Source organism: Hyaena hyaena, unplaced genomic scaffold (assembly GCF_003009895.1).
Source record: "Hyaena hyaena isolate Hyena2069 unplaced genomic scaffold, ASM300989v1 scaffold_328, whole genome shotgun sequence".
In the NCBI taxonomy this organism is placed as follows: Eukaryota; Metazoa; Chordata; class Mammalia; order Carnivora; family Hyaenidae; genus Hyaena; species Hyaena hyaena.
In genome coordinates this window covers 1936733-1955437 of record NW_024080958.1, presented here as the reverse complement: position 1 = coordinate 1955437, position 18705 = coordinate 1936733, and positions in this window count along the sequence as shown.

Here is an 18705-nt window from a genome sequence, read left to right as displayed (position 1 = left end):
TGTTCTTGGTTTCCATAAATATCCTCTTTCTTTGAACTATCTTAAAGAGTGTTAAACCCTGCAACACAAAGAGTTAACATTTATCTATGACATTTGTTCCTAACACATGAAGCATAAAGTGTGTTAGCACATTTCTCTTCCCTTCAGAGCATACCAATCTTTGTTCTGCCCCAGGAACCTGGTAACATCCCCACAGTACTTTCTGCCCCTTGGCAATATTTACCTACATCCCATCCCCTAATATTCCTGATGGGCAAAAACATCTTTTGTTGTAGTTAGTTAGTTAGTTAGTTAGTTAGATAGTTAGTTAGTTCCTTCGTTCCTTTGTTAGTTCATTCATTCATTCCAAAAAAGCTGTTAGTTACTGATATTTGTTTGGATATTTGACCCCCAAGTCAGAAGGAACAGAGACTATAATGTGCTGCCCATATCCCCTTAATCCATACCACTCCAGTTAATGCTGTGCCATTTCCAACTGTCAGTACCTCCATTCCTTTACCTGAGGTTCCCTCTGGACTCCAGAACCCACTCTGTCCATGCACATAATGGTTGTAAAGTGCCAGAAGTGCACATACTGGGAGTAAAACTCAACAAAACGATTTAAGGGAATTGGTGTGTGAACAAAGCACCTTCTAGGACAGCTGTGAGGCATGCATTCTGTTCTGGCTCTCAGAGTTTTCCAGGGGGATCAGGCCCCAGCTGCCTCAGTGGTCACTTGTTCAATAACACATTCCTTGATGCCGCATTGGAATTCTTTCTGTTTTACTTCTCCTACTTGATTTGGGATCAACTTCAAATAATAATTTGCACTTGAATCCTCGTTTCAGAGTGTGCTTCTATGAGAAACCAGGTAACAGTCAGATGTCAAGAAAAATCTTCAATGCCTCAATCCCAAAGAGAGTCTTGCAAATGTCTAAGTTCTTTCCTGGACATCAGAATACATGTGAATGTTTATACCTTAGAACAAGAAGAATTCACATTTTCCCAGCCATTAGTTTGGGTCTAAGTAACAGTAGCTCTTGATTCCCTGGAGGCAACTCACTACTGTCTCTTGATTTGCAGCTCAATGTGAAATGGTTCCTCATGCTCCTCACCATCTGGGTCCAAAATTTGCACATCTGCAAGAAACACTCCTTATGCCTTAGTCCTACTGCCATGTCTGTCTTCAGAAGACACCTGCAGAGGTAAAATGCCTCATTCCCCTATTACTCATGCATGTAGGCCCTCCACCATGCTGCTTATGGCATGCCAGCTGATTAAGCAGCCTTACAGGTGGAAACAGAAGTGAGCTGCTGGGACGGCTTCTTCTACCTGTCAGGCTAAATGTCCTGATTCCTTTTGCAACCCCCTAATAGAAGTCCTCTGCTCAGAGTTAGCTGAGACAGATCAGCCCAAATCAGACTACATGCTGTTCAGTCTTAAAAGGTGTTTGATGAATCTTGTGTTACCCCACTGTACCCACATCTCAGAGGGAAAAGGTGTTTGTTCTCCTTTATCTCTCTTCATAAAGAAGAAAACACAGCCTCCTCCGTGGAACACACCCTGTAAGCCCTGCTTCCTCCAAGAATCTTTTTTTTTCTCCTTCCTCCTCCCACCCTAGCCATCTTATGAATTAGGTCAATTGATTGAAGTCCTTGGTCCCTCTGTAATGATTTTGCTGTACAAAACTCAAAGAATTATGGACACTCAGAATTGGAAGAGGCTACAGAAGTCAACACCTTCGTTCTAGGAATGAGGAAATCAACAAGAAGACCTCTGAGCAATTTGTCTGAAGTCAAACAGGAAGTTAGTGGCAAGATGGCGAATAGAATCTAGGTTTCCTCAACATCTGTTCAGTTCTCTTGATGCACAGCAAACAGAATATTGGTATGAAAGTTGCTTGCAGTCTATGAAATACAATAAAAATGTTATTAGAGAAGTGAGAGACAAGTAACACAATCACATAATAAATATTTTGATGGCTTTTTACATGTTAGTCATTGTTCTAGATCAAACAGGGAACCAAATAGAAAAATACCTCTACTTTTGTGGAACTTACTTTTTAACGGGTGAGACAGATAACATAAGCCCATAAATCAATAAAGTACATAGTGTGCTAGATATTTCAAGTGCCACAGTGAAAAATCATGCACAGAAAGAGAGTAGAGAACCTAAAAAGAGGTAGTATGAATTATAGTTTAAGATGGTTGTTCAGGAAAATCCTCACTTGTGTAGTAACGTCCAAACAAAGGTTTACTTGTTTCAGTGTGCTTTCCCTTCATGGAAGGTTCTCCCCTCGCTCTTCTCCTGACTAAACTGGTACTCATTCTTAGTGATCCTCTTTCAGAGAGAACTTTTGTGACCTATCATCAATCTGAGCAAGGCCTGTTGGGCCCATATATGTTTTCATCAATTATATGTATCATGCTTTGAAACAGCACATTTATTTATTTTGTAGTGTCTCTGTCTCCACCACTAATATATCAGTCTTATGAGTTTCAGGAACAGTACCACCTGCCTTTTTGGCATTATATCACCAGCACTCAGGATATTGATGAGCTCATAAGGGCTTACATACTTGTTTAATGCATAGATGGACAAGTGGGTAAATAAATGGATAAGTGAATGGATGAGCAGAAATTAGGTGAAACATAGAACAGGTGTGGTTGATAGACTCCAAATATGACACCATCAAATCTTTCCCTCTCTCTATATGCATGCTGCAGCTGACATAAAAGTAGAGTACAATTTCCATCCACTCTATTCTGAGTGGGACATCATGATGTACTTAATCATTAAGGTGCCATGGCAAAAGTGACATTTGGGGATTTGGGAGGCTATGACTTAAACTTTGCAACATCTTCCCATATCTCTTAAAACACTCACTCTAGAAGCTGGCTGCCATTTTAGAAGTCTGACTATGCTGAGACCCCCATACTGTGAGGAAGCCTAAGATAGGCATGTGGAGATGGCACATGACAGGAGAGAAACTGACAAGCCTCCAGGTGTCTCAGCCCAAATGTCGGCCTCCAGCCCCATTTGCCATCTGTTCGTAACCCCATGAGACAATTCAAGAAAACTAGTTCAGCTGACCTCAGTGGTCTACAGAACCATGTAGTATCATAATAAATTGCTGTTTTAAACCACTAAATTTTGGGACATTTTGTTACACAGCACTGGTTAAATGAAATACCTAAAAAAAATAACATATTGAGACACTTATAAAGTCATTTGATACAGACAACAACTATAAAACAATAGAAAAGGTAGGTATGAATGGACTCATTTTATAGATGACAAAAAACGAAGGATATAGAAGTTAATCGACAGCCAGTAAGTGGCATATTCAGAATCCAGCTCCAGAACAAAAAGGGAGTCAGGAGATAAAAAAGAGGAGGTGATTAAAATAAAAAGCTTCATACCTTTAGAACATGCATAGTCTTTTCTAAAATCCTTAACTGACTTTAGCAAAGCCAACTATATATAATCCATGTTGTCTTTACTGAACTGAGTGGGCCCACTCATCATGAGTGACTTACACATGAGCTATAATTGAAAAAAAAAAAAAAAACCCAAAGTCTTCTTTTCTTGGAATTGCCATAGCCTCTGCCTTCCCACTCTCTGGAGCCCACACATCTGGGAAATATATCTTCATATTCTTGGGTCCTTCTAGCTGCCCCTGGGCTTGATCCAATCATTTAGTGACTACCAAGAAACACAACAGAGCAAAAAGTTCAAAGCAACTTTCTGTTAATTAGCCCAGGCAGTTTTCAGGTTCCCAGCTGTGCAATTCATTTTCATGTGCAGTGTCCCCAGTTAGGCCAACTCTTTCTGAAATTTCTGGAGCTGCAACTTGGTAATCAGTGGAGAGATGTACCAAGTTAACATGAGGTCAAGGTAGATTTTCTTTAGAGGTTCCTCCAAAACAACACTTCAAAATCACTTATCAGAGTAAAAATTGTGTTTCATATACATCATGAAAATAAATGTTCAGTTGTTAAAAGGGATGTATCAATGTTAAAAACCCGGCCTTTCCCTTTAATGCTAAAACCTAAAGGAAAGACCACTAGATTCCTTCCTTGACTTGTCCAACCTTATTCTCGTGTTTTGAAATACACTGTCAATTGATGACAAGCTGCCCTTTCCTTTCCTGTTGGTCAAAAAGTCCACATGTTGAATGGCTAACCAAGGAATCAATTTAACTATAAGAACTTGCCAAATAAATGGTATTTCTTAAGAAAAGTGGTCTTCTTGGGGCGCCTGGATGGCTTAGTCGGTTAAGCATCCGACTTTCGCTTAGGTCATGATCTCACGGTTCGTGGGTTCGAGCCCCGCATGGGGCTCTGTGCTGACTGCCAGCTCAGAGCCTGGAGCCTATTTCAGAGTCTGTATCTCCCTCTCTCTCTGACCCTCCCCTGCTCACGCTGTCTCTCTCTCTCTCCTAGAAATAAATAAAAATATTTAAAAAAGAAAGAAAAGTGGTCTTCTTTACTGCATAAACTTTATAGAAGACAAATCAGTCACAATGCCTTCCATGCCAACAACCCCTTTGAAAGGAATTCGCCCACCCACAGGCCCTGTGGAAGTGGGAAATGCCAAGAGGCATGGCTGACTGACCAGTGCAGGTTATCCATGGCCCAGACATCGCCCTGTCGTTGTGCATTTAAGTGAAAATTCAGGCTGAGCTGATCAAATCCTTCCACTCCCTGCAATTCAAATGGGAATTCTAAGCAAAAACAGCCTCAGCAACAGAAGCAACTGCTCACAGCCATAGCAGACTGAGAGGTTAGATGAGACACACAGGATCTCAAGTGAGCCAGAATAATGAGTAGTCTATGAAATAGAGAAATGAGCCAAGGATGCAAAAAGCCAGCTGACAGCAAGAAGTTGGAGCAGATGTGAAATGTGGGGTCAGCCTGAGAAGGTGAATGAAACCATGCAGGTCATTGGCACAGCCTTGGCTTCTGAAGGCTCCTTGGTCTTCAGATCCTGAATGGTTCCTGGTCTGCATGCATTTTCACAACCTCTTTTTCACATAAGCTGGAGTGAGCTCATCTCCTTCATCAGAATGTTGGTAATGTTCTTTGGCACGGAGGCCACCCTGGATCCTCCCTCAAGGGTTGGTAAGGAGGCAGCTGCATGATCTTGAGATCTGTGGGCTGGTATGAGGAGCCATGTCCCTCCGAGGGGACCTGGTGTGGATGCTCCTCAGTAAGAGTCCATGTTACGGAAGCAGTGGGTACCTGGCCCATATAAAAACTTTGTGAGCAAAATTAAATTTAGATGGTTGGCGCACAAAACACTGAGCCATCTTCCTGGCCTCCCTGAAGCCCACTCCACTTTTCAGTGGGGAAACACTGACACTCTTATTGCTGGGAGGCTTCTGAGGGTCCCGTGTGATTTGTGGCATGTGTCCTTCCCTACCTCCCCAACTCCCCACATGCAACCATCACCCCTGAACACCCTTTTCTGGCTCCTTCTAACCAAGGTCCTTCAGAATCAAATGTTTCTCCACCTTATGCTCTTCCACAGACCCATAGATCGGGACTTCTTCAGCGTTTTGCCTTAGATTTTTATCTACCAGTTCCTGAGACACATTCAAATTCTTAAGTTCTTTTTGCTCCAAATTAGTAACCTTGGTTTTACCTTACTATAAAATCAATATATGTTTATTATTATACATAATCTGAAAAATACAAAAGAAATGACAGAAGAAACAAAATATTCAACCCAGAGACAACCAATATTAACATTTTGGTATTCTTACTCTGACTTATTTTTCTATGAATATATTTATTTGTAGATATACAATCTGCTGTTTTTGAATTATATATATTCTGATATTTTCTTTTAACATTGTTTCATGAATATTTTAGGTTATCATTAAATATCTTCAAAAACATTCATTTAAATTCACTGCAGATAATCTTATCAGATGAAAAGACAACATTTTACTCAACAATTTCTGTAATGTTGTACATTACATTAGTTACATGTACATTTAGTTCAATGCTTCAACGATCACAGTTCTTCCAGAGAATTTGGCCTTGTAATGCTGTGTCATTATAGTACAGATAGCAGGTGCACCAGATGATGTAGGGGCTCAGAGTGACCTCTGCAACCAGCCCACCTGGATTTAATCACACTGAACCATGTGCTTGCACATGACATCACGCAAGTTGTTTAACATCCTGCCCTTCAGTTTCCTCATCTCTGAAATGGGGATAATGAAAGTCCTTTCTTAGAGTAGTTGGGAGAATTACATGAGTTAGCACCTGCAAACAGCTTATAATTATGCTGCTGTGAGTACTATCCGGAAGGAGTAGTCCTTCCTTATCCCCACACCTGATGTGGGCTTTCCAGTGGATACACATCTATGGATAAACCATGGCCTCCTTTACATTCTCCCCCTCCCCCTGCTATTTTCAGAGGAAGAGGAAAGACCTTCTTTGGTGGGGGTTTGGAAGAAGAAATGGGTATGTGACATGTAGTGGGTTATAGAGTGGCACATCAAAAAGATATGTCCAACTCCTAATCCCGGAAACCTATAGATGTGATCTTATTTAGCTAAAGAGCTTTTACTGATATTAATAAAGTTAAGACTCTTGAGATGAGATCATCTTGGATTTAGGGTGGTCCCTAAAGCCAAGGACAGGTGTCGTTTAAGAGAAAACCAGACAGATATTCTATAGAAACACAGAGAAGAGGTGATGGGAAGTCCCATGTGAAGATAGAGTAGAGATTAAATGATAGAGCCACTAGCCAAAGAATGTCAGCAGCCACCCAAGACTGGAAGGGGCAGAAAGGACCCTCCTCTAGAGCCTTGATTTTGGACTTCTGGCCTCCAGAATTGTGAGAGAATAGATTTCTGTTGTTTTGAGCAAGTTCCCCCAAATTGTTACAGCAGCCACAAGAGAACTGATATGTATAGCCTAGTCCCTTTTGCTGGTTGGTAAAGAGCCCATTGAGACCACTGACTGCTTCACTGTGTCGTAGTCCTCACATGGACTGTGGCCCATCTAACAAAAAAGAACTATGTCAGGAAGCTGCTTGCTCACAGATATATGTCACTTTCCTCCATTTCAGCTTGATCGCATTCAAATACATCTTTCCATCCCTAGGTCATTCTCCTTCTTGACCCCTTAGTATTATTAGGAATTCATGAGGGTAGCTACAATGAAGTAGCTACAATGAACTTTGTTACTTTGATAAAAGTAACATTTTTTTAATGTTTATTTTTTTGAGTGTGAGAGAGGGACAGAGTGTTAACAGGGGAGGGGCAGAGAGCAAGGAAGAAAGAATTTGAAGCAGCCTCCAGGCTCTGAGCTGTCAGCACAGAGCCCGATGCGGGGCTTGAACCCACAAACTGAGATTATGACCTGAGTTGAAGTCAGACACCCAACCAACTGAGCCATATTACTTTTATGTTTAAACTCATCTCTATCTGCTCTTGGGGTGAGAGTGAAATTCTTTCACACAAGGACCACCTTCATACATACTTTCATTTTGAACCTCCTCTCTTTTATTCACCTTATTTGTGGAGGGTTTCTGGAGGTGTCTTACCTGTCTGAGGCTCCTAGGACCTCAGCACTGAGTGCTGGATGCTCACCTGTAGCTTTTTTGAATTCATTCTCTCTTCATCTTTCAGGGCTAACCCAACACTGTGTTAGATTTGCTTGCGCCTTCTTGGATTTGGTCCAACATTATCTCTCTTCTTCTTGGGCACCTGTGTCATGCTGTTTTCATATCAGTTTCCTCCTCCCCATCTTTGGTTGAGAGCCTCATGTTTATACTTTAATAACCCTGTAATGGCGAGCAATGTTGCAATCCTGAGGTAGACGCCCATCTCATGCAATAACAAGCACATGAAAACATGACACTATATTTTCACTGGAAAGTTATACACAGTAATTTTTATGCTCTGCTTCTCCAATTCAATCCAACTTATTTCCATATACAAAGTTTGGCCTTTCCTAAGTGACCCATGCCTGCAACTACACACTCTTAAAAAAGCTACAGTCATCGTCACCACCTGTTAACTAAGTTATGTGATGCTTTGTGATACTTCATAATGATTCTATATGCCTAATTCTTATTTGTCCAACTGGATTATAAAAATCTGGAATGGTATGGTCCTTAAACATTAGTGAGGGGGTGGAGGTGGGGGTTTTCCAGACCTCTATGCTTTAGTGGATCCCTTAAATCACAGACACATGCACACATACACACACACACACATGCACACATCTGAACACACACACACACAACATTTTAAAGGAAACAAGGACATTGTTACTTGCAGTCATGTGCTTCAGGCCAACATAGTACAACTCTTGTGATTCACACTATTCAGGACCCAGGGAATACTTCACATATTTCTTGCTCTGTGTCCTTGAAGAAGATATGACTGCATCCTAATGACTTGAAGGTTTGTAGGTTATACCATCTGCTGACTTAGAACATGGATGCTGCTTTAGAATCCAAGGAGGATTTGAGCAGAGGAAGTAGTTAGAAAAGACATATTAATTAGCTTACCACATCTTTCCTTTTAGATGGCATGAATGCATTAAGTTATTGCAGAAGGAGAAGTTTTGCAGTAATGACAGTGTCCATTCATTTCTAGTTCATGGTACTGGAGATATGCAAGAAATAGGTAGGAAATATAACATATTTAAAGACTGAGTGGGGCGCCTGGGTGGCTTAGTCGGTTAAGTGTCCGACTTTCGCTTAGGTCATGATCTCGTGGTTCATGGGTTCGAGCCCCGCATCTGGCTCTGTGCTGACTGCCAGCTCAGAGCCTGGAGCCTATTTCAGAGTCTGTATCTCCCTCTCTCTCTGACTCTCCCCTGCTCACGCTGTCTTTCTCTCTCTCCTAGAAATAAATAAAAATATTTAAAAAAAAATAAAGACAGTATATTTTTGGTGCGCCTGGGTGGCTCAGTCGGTTAAGCGCCCGACTTCGGCTCAGGTGATAATCTCATGGTTCATGAGTTCGCACCCCGTGTCAGGCTCTCTGCTGACAGCTAACTCGGAGCCTGGAGCCTGCTTTAGATTCTGTGACTCCCTCTCTCTCTGACCCTCCCCTGCTCATGCTGTCTCTCTCTTTCTCTCTCTCTCAAAAATAAATAAAACATTAAAAAAAATAAAGAGCATATTTTTTATTAATAACTTTTAAATACTTAAAGTTGGTATGTGTAATGTGAGGCTTTATTCTCCTGCCCTGGGCCCTGCAAACAAGAGGGGTGGGCCTTCCTGGAAGTAGGTAACCATGGCTATTGCCCCTAAAACTGCCCCCTCTTTAGCTCAAGACTGCTCTACATTTGGGAAGTATCAATGCATATTTGTAAGATATATTAAAGCTAAATATTAGGGGTTGGGTCTTCTTGAAGTTTAGAGAAACCATCTGTTTTTGAGATCCACATCTTTGGAACCTGAACAGGTCTATCAGGGGAGCACCAGGCAGAAAACCAATGTAATTCCACCCCAGGGTAGGATTTGCAGAGCACCTCTGCAGCAGAAACAGGAAACGGTAGTAGGAGAAGTGCATTTGAGAACTGAACAGGGTTTTGAAGATAGGACTTATCCCCAAAGGTGTCATTTTCTTCTCCCATAGCTGAGTATGCAAATAAGTTCCGCTCACAGAAGGATACAGAGACCATAGAAGTGATCACAGAAGAAAGGTAGCGTGGGAGAAATGGGGATACATCTGCAAGTTCCACATGTATGGATTTTCATATGCCACATAGAAATGCCACAACACAAAGGCCACGAGACCTGGATTTTGGGCACCTGCAGCTCATAGAGAATCCTACTATCATCCGACCCTTGAAGATACAAGGAATAAAATTGTGACCACTCCCAAGGTGATTCTGTGATTGGGATCATAAAGAAGCAGAGCACTGGGGCCTGACAAAGGAGAGGTTGGTGGTTGTATGTATCTGTCACATCACAATTGTAGTAGAAATTACAAACTGGTTTAATCCATCATCTAAGGTATGATTTTTCTCGGCTACTTTTTCTTTTCACCTTTACAAAATGAAATCCTACACTAAGAACTTTCTGTGGCATAACAAAGAAAGGGGTCATGCTGTTAAGAATGTTAGCAAAAATTCTGGTTCCCATAAAGGGTAATCCAGAAAAATGACAGAAGAAAAAAAAGATGAAATAAGAAGAAAGCAAATGCACGATACAAATACAGTGGCTTCAGAACCCTTAATATTTTCTATTATACAATCAGTTGCACTAGGTGAAAGCTGGTATGAATCCTGAGATACAAATGAGTAATTTAGGATGCTTGGAATGTGGTTAATATGCCCAAGACTGTGGAGGTACTGAATCATTCTGTCAGGATTCAAATTCAGGACATGCTACCTTAAAGCCCTAATTCATGGCACTTAGCGCGCTGCTTCTGGCCTTAGTACTAACATATAATTGACTCAGCTTTGCAGGCAGATGATATCAGTGTGTTCGTTTCGTATTGCTGCTCTAGCAGATCACCACACACTAGGTGGATTACACCAATGTATACACTTGTCTCCAACTCCAAAATGAGTCAGGTGGACTGCACTCTCTCTGGAGGCTATAAAGGAAAATCTATTTCTCTGACTAATCTAGCTCCAGAGGGCACTTTCACTCCTTCACTTGTAGCTTCTTCTTCCATTTTCAAAGCCTATCACTTTGTCTGCTGCTGTTATCACATCTCTTTTCTCCTGACTGGCCCTCCTGAATCTCTATTCTAAGGACTCTTATGATTACATTGAATCATCCTGGATAATCTGGGATAATCTCCCCCATCTCAAAGATCCTTAACTTAATTACTTCTGCAAAGTCATTTTACTCTATAAGGCAATATTCTCACAAATTCTAGGGATTAGGACTTGGACATCTTGGGTAGGGGCATTATTCAGCTTACCAATACCAATAGCTCCTTATGGATTGATAATGGCAGGCATGTTGTAGATGTTTTGCCTTTATTGAGTGTTGGCAGAGTTCAGAGCCTCCCACAGACAGTGAAGGGTCAGAATCTCTCCCTGGCGCACTGCCCAGCTGCATGAGACAGATCCTGTAGTTCTATAATTGCAGAACAAAATGCTCAAAGAGATAACAAGGAAGTCAATGTAAGTGACAACAGGAGACAACAGCCTTTGACTGATGGACTCCTACTTACTAGATCATCAGAGGCCCTAACCCAAAGGCCATGCCTTGGCAGAGTCTACACAGCCACATTTCCACAGAATCCCTGGGAAAGAGTTAGTCTGGAGAAAGAACTTGATCAAGGACACAGGGACCTCCACCCTGGAAGAAGAGGAGAAATTATTTCAAATTTAATGACAAAGTGAAAGCATCAGAATTAAACACAAAATCACATGACCTATAGAAATGAAGTGGCCAAGGAAGTTAAACTAACCAAGTCCTTTTTTTTGTTTGTTGGTTTGTTTTTTATCTCACTACCAGATATGTGTCATGCATCAGCTCTATAAGTAACTTCACCATCGTGCGCCTCAATGTCTTCATTTGCAAAATGTCAATGATAATTGCTTATTTACGATTGTTAAGAGGATAGAATGTATTATAGTTAACACTGTAGATGGCTCACTCCAATGTTTGGCAGGAAACCCAAAATGATAGTTTTCTTCACTGTGGTTCAAAGTCTTATCCAGTTTGTTTCACAGATTGGTTGTGTAACCTCTGGCTCTGTTTCTAGGATCTTTGCTTTTCCTCATTGAAGGACACAGTCATAAATATTTACCTAATAGGGTTACTAAAATAAGAAATTTATCAGAGGTCACAATTCACATGCTGTGCCCCTTATTGCTGGCTTGTGACTCATGGCTTCTGTGTCATTTTCAGAGTTGTGAGGCAAATACCTAAGAGATATTAGGTTATGAGCCCAATGTACTTTAATGCTATGAATTGAATGAATATATTTTAGCAAATGTATTCATTGGTGTGTGAGTGGCTATGCCAATGATGCTCGTCCCTGCTCTGTTCTCTGCTTGTGCCCAGAAGGTGTCCCTTCTGTAATGTCTCCTTTCTTGTCTTCACTATATATTTCCAGTCTGTCTTCCCCATGGTGTACATCTCAGGCCCCTTTTCTGCTCTCTCCATTTCTGTTCTTGTGTCATCAATGCTGGGATGTTACCCCTCAGTTCATCTAGCTTGTGTTTCCCTGTGAATGAGTCATCTAGGATGTTATTATACATGTGCAAATATGACTGTGCTCCTCAGAGTTCCCCCAAACAGAGGCACTCATTTCTCCACTTCTCTCCATGGACTCAACATGGCTTTCTAGAAGCAGATGCTAATCTTCCATTAGGGTTTAACACAGCAATCATTTTAGTTTGGGTTTACCCAAAAGCAGTCTTGGCAACAAGGATACAGGTACAAGTGGTAAAAAAAAAAAAAATAGGGGAGCAGAGGTCTGAGCCCAGAAAAGCAAGCAAGCAGTGAGGATTTGTTATTACTGTTGACTACTGGAGAATGTTGGAACCATATAGAACATGCTCCTCAGAGTTAGCCCACCTGAAAGGCTAGTGAGTTGGGCTATTTCTATACAAACTTCTGCTGTCTTTAAGGACTGCTGGGGTAGTGGGCTTAGATTCCCCACTATTTCTCGATGGTCAGAGCATGGGCAGAGTGAACTTGGGCATGTCAGAAAAGAAATCAGGTGCTGGATATTAGAAATCCATCAGGGTGAGGGGATGTATGAGAAGCACTGACATCTCTGCCCTAGGAGTCCAAACCATAACACTGGAGTCAATTAAAATAGGCTTTTTAGGAAAAATGTCTATTTTGGATTCCACTCAGTTTTCATTCCGGTTTTGTTGTTGTTATTGTTGTTGAGTTGTATGAGTTCTTTATGTATTTTGGAGATTAACCTCTTATCAGATATATGGATTGCAAATATTTTCTCCTATTCCATAGGCTGACTTTTTATCCTGTTGTCTGTTTCTTTTACTGTGGACAAACTGAAGCTTGATGATGTCCCACTCATTAATTTTGCTGTTGTGGTTTTTGCTTTTTGGGGTCATATTAAAAAAAAATCATTGCCAAGACCTGTATCAAGGAGCTTTTTCCCCGTGTTTTCTTCCAGGAGTTGTACAGTTTCAGCAGTTATGTGGAAGTCTTTAATTCATTCTAGTTAATTTTTGTCAGTGGTATAGGATAGAGGTTCATCATGTTCTTCTACATGTGGTTGTCCAGTTTTCCCAATACCAGTTATTGAAGAGATGATCCTTCCTCTATTGCATATTCTTGGCTCCCTTGTCAAATTATTTGAGTGTATACATGTGGGCTTATTTCTGGGCTGTCTATTGTGTTTCATTGATCTATGTGTTTCTTATGCCAGTACCATACTGTTTTAATTACTATAGCTTCATAGCATAGTTTGACATCAGAAAGTATGATGCTTCCAGCTTTGTTCTTCTTTCTCAGAATTGCTTTGGTTAATTAGGGTATTTTCTTTATTCCATACAAATTTTAAGATTTTTTTCTTCTATTTCAGTGAAAAATACTATTGGAATTTTGGTAGGGATTGTACTCAGTGGACCCATAAATGGATTTGGGGAGTGTGGACATTTTAACAATATTAATTCTTTGAATCCATAAGCATGGACCACCTTTCCATCTGTTTGTGTCTTCTTCAATTTCTTTCATCAAGGCCTTATGGTTTTAAATGTACATAAATTTCATCTCTTTGGCTAAGCATATTTATAAGTATTTTATTGGTTTTGGTGCTGTTGTGAATGGGATTATTTTACAAATGACCAACAAGTAAAGATGCCTGATTGACTGAGTTGGTGGCACATGTGACTCTTGATCTCAGAGTTATGAGTTTGAGCCCCATGTTGGGCACAGAGCCTACTTTAAAACAATGGACAACAGGTACGTTAAAAGGTGCTCAACATCACTAATTATCAGAAAAATGTAAATGTAAAGCCACAATGAGATATCACCTTACACCTGTTAAAGAAGCTACCATCAAGAAGACAAGAGATAATAAGTGTTGGCAAGCATATGGAGAAAAGAGAGCCCTCAAACACTCCTAGTGGGGTTGTAAAATGGTGCAGCTGCTATGGAAAACTGTATGGAGGTTTCTAAAATATTAAAAATAAAACTACCATATGATCCTGCAACCCCACTTCTAGGAATGAAAACAGAGTATCTAAGCAATATCTGCATTTCCAGGGTTATATGTTTATTGCAGCATTATTCACAATAGCCAAGATATGAAAACAACCTTCATGTCCATGATGGATAAATAGCTAAAGAGGTAGATAGATGATATATAGATATAGATATATAGATACAAATATAGATATAAATGATATGGATATAGATATATAGATACAGATATAGGTATAGATGATATAGATATATCATGGATGGACCTTGAGGGCATTATGCTCAGTGAGAGAAGCCAAGTAGAAAATGAATAAATTCTAAGGATCTAGTATACAGAATTGAATAATTGATAAAGACACATGCTTGAGAGCCCCTAAGAAAGTAGATCTTAATGTTCTTACAACAAAAAGGAAATGATAACTATGTGACATGATGGAGGTATTAGCAAACTCTATGGTGGTAATCATATCATAGTATATGTATATTAAATCCAAATCAACACCCTGGATACATTAAACTCAATGTTATATGTCAATAATATGTCTACAAAACGGGGAGAAAACTGTAATCAAAATCCTGTTTCTACTATATATTATATGGTCTTAAATTACTCTAATTCCTTTCTTTAAACCTGATTCTCTTCTAAAAGAATGGATATTATAATAATACCTACTTTTGGCATTGTAATAAGAATTAAATAAAATAATGGAATTAGTATACTACCTTGTATATTTAAATGATAGCAGTTATTATTATTGTTATGCAAGCATTAGCATAACAAATAGTCTGCACACAAAAGTACCTAATAAATATTTATTGAATCTAAATTTATTTATATCAAAAGTCTATTAAAAAACTCAAAAAGACATTAACTTGAATTTTCCTTATTCATATTTTTCCACCACACTACCCAGAATGACAGAAAATTACAGATGCTATTGAAAATAGTTCTTCAAGTGTCAGGGACACATTTTAATATATGTTAACAGAATGACTTTGCTTTCCAGCACTCCACAAAAAAAATAAACTAATTAGAAAGAAGGAGAACATAAAAAGAAAAATATTCTTCAAACAGGACATGAAAAGAGAGCTTTTCTTCAAATATTTATAGGGTTTTGGCCCCAGAGTCTCCCATGTTTTCATTCTAATTCAATAGCCTCAGGAAGATGGGGGAAGGTAAGTGTGTAATGTAGGGGTGGGGAGAACCTCCAGAGAGTGACAAGGTTGAGAGACTTTGCCTCAGGCGGGGAGGGTCTGCAAGGTGTTCTCTGTCCCCTTCCTCTGGGTGTTAGACAGTGAGCAGGGACAGATTGGAGGAAGGGGGATTTTGAATCTGGAAGATTTAGAAGCAACAAAGATTCGGAGAAATGAAGACAAGACTTCGGTTGTTGCAATAGCTCTGGTTTTCAGGTCTCAAGCAACAGAACACACCTGTCAGGGAAAGATACTAGCAGGAATCAGGAGAGGAATGCTTAGGTCCAAGATTGATGGGGGCTGGAGGGTCTTTTCTCCCAGCTGGCTGGTGTCACTGATGTGACTAAGCTCCACTGTCTCTTCCCAAGAGACAGAGCAACCTGACTGGGAACAGCTGGCTCTGCCCTGGGTGGGTCAGCAGTGCTGACAGGTAAAGCCCCACACACAGAAGCAACCACCCCAGCGGCACTCAATGCTGATCTAATGCTCTGTCTCCTGTGCTTTGCTCTTCTGCTTCCAGGCTCCTGGGGAGTTAGAGCAGGCTGGGGCTGAGGTTTCTTTCATTTGAGAAGTGTCTTTGACACTTTCCACTTTGACAACTTCTAAATCCATCCAAACTAATTCACTTAGGATTGTGAACCGGAGATTCAGGAGAGAAGTGAAGAAGAAAGAAGCTGCAGTAAATGCAAGAATGAAACTACATTTGAAACACAGGAGAAAACTCTCCCCTATGTTGCGTCATTTAATCCTAAGCATAGTCTGATGAGAAGGGGGCAGTAGTCCGATCTTATAAAAAAGAGAAGTGATATAAATAGACATGACTTTTACACCAGCTCTGACCCCCAGCCCCAAGCCTGGGCCACATACTCTGCTTCCTGGAGGAAGTGGCTTCAATGAAGGCTCATACCCTTCTCACATTTATTTTTTAATAATTTTCCTTGAATTACAATTTACATTCAATAAAGTTCACAGATCTTAATTGTAAAGTTCTGTAAGTTTGTCAAATGTATATACGCAAATCATCATTGCCTCTCACCACACCCTAGATTGTTTCAATCACCCTGGATGTGTGCCTGCTGCTCCTTTTCAGCTATTCCCTCAGCAAACCCTCTCCTGATTTCTATCACTTTGTGTGCATAGACACTCATTGCTTACTCTGGAGGCTGGTTTCTTTTTGTTAATGTAATTTTTTTTTTTGGTATATCAATCCATGTTGTCATAAAGATCAACTATTCCTTTTTATGGTCAAGTAGTATTCCAGTGTAAGAATAGGCCATCTTTTCTTCTTCTTCTTCTTCTTAGTTCATTCATCTAATCATGGATATTTGAGTTTTTCTGTTTTGGGGCTTTTGAGAATAAAGTTGCTATGAGGTTTTGTATACGGAACTTCCTGTGCACATATGTAGCCACTACGTTTGGGTGTATTTGCTGGATCATTGTGTAAATGTGTACTTAACATTAGAAAAAATTGCCAAATCGTTTTTCTAAAAGTGTTTATATTTTATGTTCCCATGAACATTGCAAGAATATTCAAGTGACTTCACAATCTCATCAAATATTTGGTATTTACCATTTTAAAAATTTAGCCATTGTGAATGTGAAATAGTATTTCACAGCTGAGAGAAATGTGGGAAACATATTAGTGATACATGCCTAAGTAATACAAGCAAAGATAAAATATTGCGCAGAGAAAATAAAAATCACCGCATCTGACCAACTGGCCCACCCATCACTAGATTTATGTGGTCATGATAGTTTAAATTCCAAAGAACGATTGAAACAAAATTATGATATATTTATAACAGGCATAAGGAACACTAGAATATGGGCTGGTGATAGAAGTAAGGGAAAGAAATGTAAAAGAAAGAAAAATCATTTTCCATGCTGAGAACACATTACTCAAAGCTTCAAATTATAAAAGCAATAAGTACACATTAAATTTGTTATATAAACATGGAGATAAATGACCCTGGAAGTGGTTGTCCTTGATGAGAAGAAACAAGTTTGGAATGTGGTCAGGGACAGTCTCTTCCATAACAGCACTTGGGGAATGAATTGGCTTTTTGTACTAAATGCATGCATAACTGATAAAACAATTTAATAAAGGAAAACTTTTTAAAAACTCTTGAATTTAAGAATCTAGAGGGGTCTGAATTTAAATAGAGACACCTCCATGAACAAGTAGTGTCTCTAAATGCCTGTGGATCTCCATTCCCTTTACTGTAAAATGAAGAAAATTAAACCTATTTTGCAGTTTTATAAAGATGAACTATGAACACCTCACTACTAAGATGAAGGTAGCAAGATCTTTAATTCAGTGATGATCAGAATTGAAATAATTTATGGCAGGCCCCTGGGTCCTATCCATAATCTGTAAGTCTTAACATCTGACCTTGAGGTCCAAAGTTTTGTACATTCAGTAAACCTTTAGTTGATCCTAATGCTCATCGTAGCTAGGTAAACATGGGCTGGGGAACCAGATACACTTGGTTTTAATTCCCGTCTGGCAAAGACTAGTAACAGGAAACTTCCTCAAACTCCCTTAGCTTCTGTTTTCAAACTGTTTGAATTCAGCACTGGGCCTGCCATTGGCGGTCATTCAATAAATGTGAATTCCCTCACCCTCCATGAATCAGCTTTCTCTCTGATATAAAATTATCTTGGTGCATTACCGAATCAGACAGTTATAATAAAAAACTCCAGATGTTGAATTGAATCCAGTTTCATTTGTACAAACTACAAACAGCTGGTTATTGAGTGACTGGTATGTGCCCAGCATTCTCTTAGAATCTGTGAGGACAATTAGCATTTTAGGAACAGAAGTTTATGTCATAAGAGGTCAACTTGACAGATGGCATCAATGCAAAGACATTTTAGAGCCAGAGAACTGTTAAAGATGGAAGACACCTTAAAGGATTTCTGGTTGAACACCCCCATTATGTAAGGAAAGGAACAGGGTTATCTGTGAGGTTGAGATTTCTTCCTAAGTACATAGATAATGAAGGAGAAACATATCAGACTCAGGTGGAACAATTCATAAGTCACTTTTCTTCAATGCAACAATGATTTTCACAATCTTAAAAACTTATTATTAGCTGAAATATTTCTTCCAATCAAATATATCTTGGAAGTTTAATATATGAGAGCAAACCTTCCCTGTTTGACATAGGATTCAGATGTCCAGAGTTACACTTACTTGGAGTCTTCATGGAAATTGTCAAAAACTGGCTATCCAAATATCACCATCAGAACTTGTCAATACACAAAGGTAAGTTTATTGCTTGCTGGGGTAAAGGCAATACTATGTTTGCAAAGCTTTGGCAGCATCCCAGCATGGGAATGGTAAGATCAGAATTTATTGAGACTTGGAAGTCTGCCTTAAGGAAAGTCTTTCAGTGTGTGTACTTG